Source organism: Trachypithecus francoisi, unplaced genomic scaffold (assembly GCF_009764315.1).
Source record: "Trachypithecus francoisi isolate TF-2019V2 unplaced genomic scaffold, Tfra_2.0 Lachesis_group15, whole genome shotgun sequence".
Taxonomy (NCBI): Eukaryota; Metazoa; Chordata; class Mammalia; order Primates; family Cercopithecidae; genus Trachypithecus; species Trachypithecus francoisi.
In genome coordinates this window covers 57,333,684-57,342,633 of record NW_022681460.1, presented here as the reverse complement: position 1 = coordinate 57,342,633, position 8,950 = coordinate 57,333,684, and the positions used below count along the sequence as shown (strand labels likewise).

Sequence of the window (8,950 nt, the reverse complement as noted above, 5' to 3'; positions counted from 1 at the left end):
CCAAATTGCTGGGATTACAGGCGTGAGCCACCACGCCCTGCCCACATTTTTATATAATAGTACATTTACTTGCATATATTGAAAATGCTCAGCATATTTAATTTCCGCATTTTCCTAATGCATGTGCTCTGTTTCCGGATTTATCATTATCGTCCATCATAAGCTGGGAATTTCTAGAGGACCGCTGTGTGTGTGTTAGTGTAGCACTTAGCACAATGCCATAAATATGCTTTTACTCATGCTAATGATCACACTCACGATGGTTGGGAGAGAAGGTGTTGGCTGTGCCGCTCAGTGGTCTTGATTTCTTAGAACTGGAGCATGAACAACATGCTCGAAATGGGAGAGCGATGAAGTGGAATGATTAAGAAGGTCAGAAGAACCTACCCGGAGAAGGATAGTGACGGCACTGTCGTAAATGCTTTATGTGTATTATTTAATTCTTGCAGTTCCCTCCTGCGGTAGGTCCAGTTGTTATCCTCGTGTTAGAGTGGAGGAAACTCAAGCAGGGTGAGGTTAGGTTAGTAACTTGCTAAAGTCACATGGCAAGTAAGTGTGGTGCCAGGATTTGAACCCAGTCATCCTGTCTCAGGGTCTGTGGCCCTGGCTGGCCCTGGATGCTGCTGGGGGGCCCTCTGGAGGGCTTACTTGCCCTCCTGAGAAGCCCCTTCCTTAGATGATGGCCACATAGCCCTCTGGTAGTCCTCCTCACCAGCTCTGCTCTTAATTTGGCCATTTTCCCCCTTAGGATTGGAGTGATCCATCCTTCAAATACAGAGCCACGTTCTATGCTGTGTTAAGCATAGTCCATGGCTCACAGTTCGTGCATGCACACACACACGCACACTTTGTTGGGAGGAAGAGCAACAATAAATTGCTTGTTTAGCAATGGGCGAGGCCAGGTGCAGTGGCTCATACCTGCAGTCCCAGCACTAAGGAGGGCAGAGGTGGAGAGGTGGGAGGATAACTTGAGCCCAGGAGTTCAAGACCTGCCTGGGCAAAATAGCAAGACCCAGTTCTCCACAAAAAGAAAAAAAAAAAAGAGAGAGAGAGAGAAATGAGTGAACTTGTCAAAACTGATAAAAATATATCTGTCTTCCAGTATCTATATTTTCTAATCTGTACACTCATCAGAATGTAGGGTTAGACTACATCATAGACTCTGAAAATGTTCCTATCATTATTTGAGAAATTATTTATTTTATAGATGCCAGCTGCATATGTTTCCTAACCTCAGGAAAAGCATGTTTCTGCCTTTATATACAATTAGTATTTCATTATCAGTGACAACAGTTCAAAAGAAGCCAGACATGAAACAAAATCGCCAGTATTTGGGAATACTGAAGAAGGCATGTGTATCACTCTCATATCAGTGTTCCAGAATAAACAATACGAGACTTTGTTAAATACTATATCCACTTCTGCATAAACGTCTGGCAAATGCTGTTATTTCTAAGGAGATTCTTTAGCTGAGGACACCAGGGGAGATGGCTCAGCTTGTTCGTGACGTCTCGCTGTTGAGCAGATTGCTCTTAATGGCTTACTGTTCTGTGTAAAATGAAAACAAAATTGACTCTTCAGCACCATTCTCCTCCTCTTAGTGTCATTAGCTTTCATAAAAGCACACTAAACTCTCAAGAGTTGCCACTGATATGGCTGTAGGAAAGACGTTTCACAGCTGTGAGTGTGGTGGTGGCGTCCACACCTGTCAGGACAGGCAGGGCCCAGGGTCGGAGCTGATAGTAAGTCAATTTCATTCTGAACATTCATTTCTGAAGGTTTCACACCATTCCCTAAGCTGTTAGTACTTTGTTACTTTTTACCTGATTGCACCCCAAGCTCCATCTGGGACTCTGTCAACATTGACATAAGCCTCGGAAAACACAGACTCATGGCTGTTTTTACTGTTCAGTATTTATGATTTACACTACGCCAGGCACATCACTAAATACCATATGTACATTTACTTCATCCAGTCTGCATTATCATTATATGATTGTTCTATTTATATATTATATTCTGTTATTATAATATGTGTTGATGAGGATATGATTGTCACTGCTTTTATTTTATAATAAAAAGGTTCAGAGAGGTTAGGTAAGTTTGCCTGAGTCACACAGCTAGTGATGGAGTCAGAGATCAGAAGCTAGGCCTTCCTGGCTCTGAAGACGAGGCTCTTTACCCAGCCATCATGGAACCTGAAGGGAACTTAGAAATCAGCCGTTTCCAGCCCCTCATTTTATGGATGAGCAAACGTTGGCTCAGCAAAGAGTGAATTGCCCAGGGTCCCCTTGTCAGTGGCCTTCAGACCCTGGTCCCCAGCTCTTCCCACTGTGACATGCCATCCACATCCTTTCTCTCGGAGGCTTGCTAGTCCCTCCTGCCAGTCTTCCTGAATGAGTTTGCTTCACCAGATTTGGCTCTGTCTCTAGAAACAAAATGAGTTGAGTTTCATTAGCAAGCGTGAAAAATGTAGGTTCAGAGATTTAAAGAAAAACAGTTGGGATATAACATACTGAAGGCAAGTGGGTGTAAATGGGTTCCAGTGCTCTCAGTTTTTGGGGGGACAAGGCAGAGTTACGTGTAAACAACCAACAAGCCAGCTCATGGCCATGCAGCCCACACTGTACCATCACTCCCCTCTCGGGATCCATCTACTCTTCAGGAACATTGAATTTTCTTTCTTTCTATGCCCAAGGTTACTTTCATCTGTGCTCACACACAGTCGGCTGTGCAAAGAGCAAAACTTGGATGTCCCCAGGTGGCTGCCAGGGCTGGGATGGAAGGTTCTGCTCTAGAAGCCAATAAAACGAAAATATCCGCCTATTAGATTGCAGTGATTAAATACTCTGATCTCGCCAAGAAGTTGGATTGGAAGAAGTCCCTGGAATCCCCAATCTAGTACTTCGGTTTCTATGTTTATTACTAGGCAATGAATATTGAGTTTCATGGCAAATGTCATACAACTGGAACAGGCCCCTGAGGCAAGAGACAGACCCCTTATTCCAGTTGTTGTTTGAGCCCTGCAGCCTCTTGACTGCTGGAAAGCTTCACTGGCCTTGACCTTGGAAGGCTGACCCAGCCTCTCTTCCCCGCTGGGCAATGGGGAGTGGGTGACGTCCAAGCCACCGATGGTGTAGGCACAAAAACCAAGCCAACAAAGAATCCATTCCAGGAGCATGGGGGTGCTTGGGGCCTGGGTCTCAGGGGAGCTCTGCTTTGGTGGAGTCTCCAAAGTATAACGTCTGGTTCTCGACTTGGCAGGTCCAGAGACTCAGTGTTGTCGCAGCACTTTCAGAAGTATTTGCGTCGGGGCCTTACAGGTGCCTGAGGTATCAAAAGGATGCTAGTGTATTTAGTGAGAACATTTTGTAAAGGCCAAGAATATTCCTTTCCAGTTCTCCAGCATGTCCTGGGCTGGAGAAGTTGAATTTGTGGCTGGAAGGTTGCTTGGTGAGTGGGGACTGAGCACTGATGGAGAGAGAGATGACCCTGAATGACACCTCATGCCAGCCATGGCGAGGCCTAATGAGTCATCCCACAGTTGAGCGTATCGCTGGTGACCAGAAGGTTCCTGTCTTCCTGTTGCAGCATCTCTGCTGGACAGTGAGGAATAAATGCTGCAAAATTCTCCCTCTCCGAATCTTTTCCATGGTCTTTCGAGCAGAGCACAGTGTAACTGATTGCATTCCAGCTCACGTGATTCTAGTCACATCTTAGGCCTTCTTTTCTGAGCTGATGCCAAATCACACACAAGGAACTGGGCCCAGCCTTCATTTCTTTAGCGACACGTTCTCACACCGTCTCTTGCACTCACCCCCCACAGCTGTCTCCTAACACCAACTAACTTCATCTAGATGTTTTTTAAGTAAACATGTGTATAGATGTGTAGTATTCATTCAGGAAAATGTACAAATTGTGAAGGTACAGCTCGATACATTTTTACAAAGTTATCAGACTAACATAGCCAGCAGGCAGAGCGAGAAATAAAACATTACCAGGACCCAAGTCCCCTGTGTGCCCCCCTTTCAGCCTCTGCTCCCTCCAGAATAACCGCTACCCTGCCCTCTAGCATCCTAGGTTTCATTTTGCCTGTTTATAAACTCGATAGTAAAACTCGCAGTGTATTATTTTTGTTCAACATAATATTTGCAAGCTATGTCTATGTTGTTTCGTGCAGCAAATAGTACGTTTATTTCATTGCTGTATTATCCTCCATGATATTAATATATAACTTATTACTACATTCTAATGTTGATACTTCAGTTGTTTCAGTTTGAGGCTTTTATAATAGTTACGCTGTGAACATCTGTGTATAACATTGTGATAAATCAACCATGTTTTTAATTTATCTAAGTTTACTCTCTTAAGATAATTTTATCTCGGCCGGGCGCAGTGGCTCAAGCCTGTAATCCCAACACTTTGGGAGGCCGAGACGGGCGGATCACAAGGTCAGGAGATCGACACTATCTTGGCTAACCCGGTGAAACCCCGTCTCTACTAAAAAATACAAAAAACTAGCTGGACGAGGTGGCGGGCGCCTGTAGTCCCAGCTACTCGGGAGGCTGAGGCAGGAGAATGGCGTAAACCCGTAAGGCGGAGCTTGCAGTGAGCTGAGATCCGGCCACTGCACTCTAGTTTGGGTGACAGAGCGAGACTCCGTCTCAAAAAAAAAAAAAAGATAATTTTATCTCAGAATTCTGGGAGTAGCTTATTGTCATTCCCATGAACAGAGAGTGCCTGGCCCATGCTCTGTCTGTCTGCTGTGATGTCATTTGTGGACCTGGCGAGTCTTTCCCTGTCAGAGTATAAATCCATGGGAGTGTCTCCTGCACGTAGTTGAATGAATTATTCGTTGAATGAATGTCTTCATGAGGTACTGGAGCCTGAAATATTGGGTTGAAATGGAAAACAAAAATTAGAGTTGATTATTTCTGTTTCACCATTGCAATATCCCAAGATGCTACAGTAATTGTGCAAGGAAGCACAAATCCAAGGAGAAAGAAGGTCAAATCTGCGCTGCAATAAAGCAAGAGACTTGAAGGGCTCGGAAATGGCATCCCTCTGTGGGCCTTTCTGCAGGGTGTCAGTCACCAGACATACTGCAATGCATTAAGTTAATAAGTGTCAAAAACCACGCCAGGTGCAACTGTCATCTTCCAGATGAAACCTGTTCCCATGGTATCTGTCTCATCTGTATCACACAGACACCAAAACATGGTGGTGCCTTGGAAGGGCACAGGTTTCTTTATTGTTTTCATTTCAGAAAGCTCTAGCAACATAGCGAGAGGGAGGGTGGAAGTCCCCAGTGCTGAGTTCTGAGTGGAACATAAAGGGGCTGTTTTTATACTGTGGTTGTACCCAGGAAGCAGACATCTCCGAGCACTTGCAGTGCCACAGAAGGGAAGTTCAGACCAAGGAGGGCCTCATTCCTCTCCTTGGAATCTTTGTTGTGTTGAATACTTATCCTTCACTGACCCCCCTCCTCAGGAATTTGTGAGGACCAACAGTTCTCCAAAAGCAGGGGACTATTTTCCTAGTGGGAGTGTCTGCTTTCCAGGGATGGGTGTGATGGGGACACAGTACCCCCACTAAAAGACTTCTGCTCTATAGCATCTCTCTCTCTCTTTTTTTTTTTGTTGAGACAGAGTTTCACTCTGTCAGCCAGGCTGGAGTGCAGTGGCACAGTCTCAGCGCACTACAACCTCCGCCTGCCGGGTTCAAGCGATTCTCCTGCCTCAGCCTCCCGACTAGCTGGGATTACAGATGCCTGCTATCACACCTGGCTAATTTTTGTATTTTTAGTAGAGACGGGGTTTCACCATGTTGGCCAGACTGGTCTCGAACTCCTGACCTCAAGTGATCCATTCACCTCGGCCTCCTCCCAAAGTGCTGGGATTACAGACTTGAGCCACCGCACCTGGCCTTAAAGTATCTCTTAAGCCATACTGAGTATCTTGAAAACTTTTGTCAGATACATCCCAAACTGGCGACTCCTGATCCTGAACTAAGCTGGCAGCCAGGTTCAGTCCTGAGTAAAGTGTTGGCGAGCAGTCCCTGCCCTGCTTGTCCTCACAGCCGCCTACTATCTCTGCTGCCTGCATTTCAGAGACAGTGCTGGCATTTGTTTTTCCTTTTGTATCTTTCAACTAGATAGTGAAGTCACCTACAGAGGAGGGTTTTTAAAAGTGTTGCTGTTGCCCTAGGCATTGCCTGTGATCTGCATCAAAGCCTCACGTGTGAACCACAGCTTGAGCTGGGAACTGAGAAAGGGTCAGTTGTAAAAGTCATCCTAGGATGCATGTCCCCAGCCCCCATGCATGGACGTGGACACACAGGCTGGAGGAGGGTGGGGGGCTGGCCACCCTGTTAGCGTCTTAGCACCCAGCAGGCTAAAGCTTGCAGCTTTATTTATTTTCTGGAAGTTCAAAGTTCCCATCCCTCCGTGGAAGGCCTAATAGAACAAAGACCACCCACCTGCGGTTGCTTTTCGTTCTTTTTTTTGTGCTTCAACTCTCAAGAATCATTCACTATGAAGGAAGTGGCTCCTGCTAGATCTTCCTCAGGCCACACTGATGGATCTGCCATTAGGCACATTAAGGATGCCAGCAGGTGGACCAGTTGGGCAGTAGCTCACAGGCATGGACTGAGGTCTCACAAGGATTATGTGTGGTCATTGAGCACAGGGCAATAGGGAAGGGGTGGGGTGAGGGTGGGAGGGGGGCTCTTTACAATCTGAGGTGATGTGTGGTTGCCAGACTCAGTGTGTGGTGGAATAAAGGCCTGACAAGCTAATATGAGGAACAAGTTAAAATGTATAGAAGACAGGGGAGTGCATCACCATCCCAGTTGTTAGTGTGCTGGCCTCTGTCTGTAGGTGACACCCAACTGCCCTGGTGCACCAGCTGACAGGGCTCACCTCACCTGTCCCCGCCTTTCCCACCCTCCCTCCCAACTCATCCTGGTTGTGAAACGGTGCCCACTTTTTCCAGTTGTTCCACATGAGCCTGCGTTCATCATTTAGAATCCATGTCAACGTTTCCTTCCTGGAACCTTGGATTTAAGCCAGAGAGCGCTTGCATCTGTGGCTTCCCCGCCACCGTGGACTGGCTTTGATGGTTATTTCTCCAGCGTGTTCTTGTGAGGGATGTAGTCTTCACAGTCACACATGGCTTGAGATCCTCTCCGTGTAGGGGCACACAAACGCTACAAGCCATATGGCGGCCGGCCAAGAGAGGGGAGCTGTTCGTGGTGAGGATTGGGGCAGGAGAGGCAGCTGACAGTCGCCCTGTCCTGTATCCTTAGGCCTCTGCCATTTTCCCTGTTGTCAACACAGCATTATGAGGGCTGACTCATGGCTCACTGGCTCAGCTGACCAACAGGAACTTTAGTGATCTCAGAAACATAGATGGAGGGAGTTGTTCAGGTTTTTCCTGATGTATGAAGAATCCAACTGCAAAGCAGCAACTAAACTTAAGTTTTGTTTTTTACATATTTTCCAAATCCTGGTATTAAAACTATGATAGTGTCTCTACTTCAAACTGGAAGCAGAGAGATAAGTGAAGCTTGATATTTATTTATTTATTTTTATTTTTTGTTATGAAGCAGTTGCCAGGAATAATGTCTGTTTTAAACACATACTGATAGAAGTGGGGCATTGCCTGGAAAAAAAAAGAGAGGCTTTCTTCACTGGAGGCCTTAGCTCAGGATGCTCGGTAACTGGTGAGCAGCTTGTATTTACTTGCCCAGAGAGATGAGCTCATGGGAGAAGGGCCTAAATGAGATACTTTACTAAAAGGTGCCATCTTGGTTGTTCATAGAAACATTAACTGCCTTTCCATGGATTCTGGGAGCAACTTAGATGGATCCAGTGAAGTTTTGGAATGTCAGCATTCTGGATCACCAGCGGGCAGAGCCTTGGAGCTGGGGTCTTAGCTCTGCCCCTCAAGAGCTGTGTGGTCTAGAGCAAAAGTGACTTCCCCTCTCAGCTCCTCCTCTGCAAAATGAAAAGATTCATTGTTTTTGTTTGTTTGTTTGTTTTTTCCATTACACAAACATCTCTTGAGCGTCTGATAGGAGCCGGCGGCTTTGTTAGGTCCTGAGGATAAAATGCTAACCGACCCATCCCTACCCCAAGGAAGTCAAAGGGTCCTAATGAGAGAGAACTGGGAACCTCAGCAGTTGCAGTGCAGGGTGAAGTGAAGTGAATGCCCAGAATGCCCTGCTGGCAATGAGCTGGCATTCGCGAGCCTGGGAATGTCACTCAGGACAGACTTCTTGGAGTAGGTGGCCCTTCGACTGAGTCGAAGGAAAGAGAAGAGCATTGCAGGCTGAGGGATTATCCCAGGGTGCCTCCCAGATCTAAAGTGTGGAGTCTGTCATTGAGGTGCGTAGCCACTCCAGAGGTGTCACTGTGTTCCATCCCAGCCCTGTCCTGATCTGGGGCCATGGCTCTTGGGATGGTCTCTTCTCCAACCTGACTGCAGGGGAGGAGCCTCCAGGAAAACTTAGCTGTCATTCCCCCTCTGGTCCTGGCCACAATGTGCTTTTGGGTCTTCCTGCTTCTGGATCTTTCTTCTCCAGCTGTCCTGTCTTCTGAGTTTCAATGGATCATGTTTAAATACAGGTTACCTGGTAGTCACAGTTTATGCCAGAGATGATTTCCTGACTATCTCATATTATTTAAAATTCACATAATTTGAGACTGGTGTTTCCAAAGACATAGTTTATAGAAAGGGAGATAGAGTTTTCAAAGGCATACATCTACAACCACTGAACAATATTTTTGCATGTTTTGAGCCAAGTTATAAAAAATACATAGTAACATGTACCCAGTAGTAGTGTTTAATAGTGTCTAACTGGCTTTCTAGAATTTTTAAATTTCTAATATGCTTTCCAGCACTAGCTCTAGCATCTGCTTCTTAACGAATGCATAAATACCATTTCTATA

General features: G+C 46.0%; 1 protein-coding gene across 3 annotated transcripts in view; it reads left to right on the top strand.

The window, feature by feature from the left end:
• Positions 1-8,950, top strand: part of ZDHHC14 (zinc finger DHHC-type palmitoyltransferase 14) — a 311,090-nt gene that overhangs the window by 137,220 nt on the left and 164,920 nt on the right. The gene's annotated exons all lie outside the window — the stretch shown is intronic.